We start from the raw sequence: 1,189 nt of genomic DNA on the forward strand, positions 1-1,189 counted from the left end.
TGCAGGACGCTGCGAAGGGTGAGGGGGTCTCTCCCTCTGGAGCAGATGGGGGTGCTGGGTTCTCCCCCCTCTCCCATGAGCTGTGTGTCCCCCATGGCACCCCTGCTGCCTGGGGGGTGCGAGTGGCCTGTGAGTGCATGGGCTCCTTCCCACGGGCCCCGCTGGGTGAGGGGACGGTGCAGCTCCAAAGCGCTGGGCCCTGAGACCCCCATGAGGGACCCCTACGCCTGGCACGGGGGCTTGCATGGGGCATGGCTCCATCCTTTCCAGCCCCCCCCAGCTCCCTCTCTGCAGACTGGTGGTCTGCAGGTGTGTGCTGAGCTGCTGTCCCCTGTCTGTGTTGCCCTCCCCCCCCCCCCCCCTCCCTGTGCATCCCTTGTCCCTGGGGAGCGGAGCTGGGAGCTGGGGTGGGGGTCTTCCAGGCGCTCCCACCCAACCCAGTGCAGCAGGAGCCTGGCTGGAGCAGAGGATCGGGGCTCCCATGCGCCCCGACCTGTTCCAAGCCAAGGACACCTTTACCATGAGGGTCACAGGTGGACTCTCCACCCAGACACACCGGGGGACACAGCCAGACCCGGGCGATGGACCCAGCTTTCATGGGTGGGGGCATCCAAGGGCCACGGGGAGTCGCTTGTTCACAGGCACGTCCTCACCCCCACCCCAAAACAGCCCGGCCTGGCACAAAGGTGGGAGCAGGAGCATGACCGCAGTGGGCTGTTACCCCTTCAGGGGCACCTCTGCCAGGGCGAAGGCTCATCCTCGCCCCCCCCCCACGGGCCCCGCCATCCACGGGCCCCCGCGCAGCGGGTCGGGCACGGTGTCCAGAAGGGAACTTGAGGACACGGTGACCAGAGGGACACTTGGGGCACGGTGACCCCCGGGCACGAGGACCTCGTGGGCTCTGTGTGACCCCACCGGCTGCCGAAGCCGGGGGAAGACTCCAGTGGGGCTTAACCCTGAGCCCCACCGTGCCACCCCCTAAGCGGCGGGACCCCCCTGGGACGGACACACACCCCCCCGCCCATCCTTATCCCAAAAGCCCCGGCTGCCGGCCGAGGACCGCGGGGGGGGGGGGGGCGGGGCGGGGCGGGGCCGCCCCCCCAGCCCCTCCGGGCGGCCCTCGCTCCTTTCGTGTGGCAGCAGTCGCTGGACGTTCGCAATTTCGGAGCTGGGCTCTGGAGGCGGCGCA

Source organism: Aptenodytes forsteri, unplaced genomic scaffold (genome assembly GCF_000699145.1).
Source record: "Aptenodytes forsteri isolate BGI_AS27 unplaced genomic scaffold, ASM69914v1 Scaffold847, whole genome shotgun sequence".
Lineage (NCBI taxonomy): Eukaryota > Metazoa > Chordata > Aves > Sphenisciformes > Spheniscidae > Aptenodytes > Aptenodytes forsteri.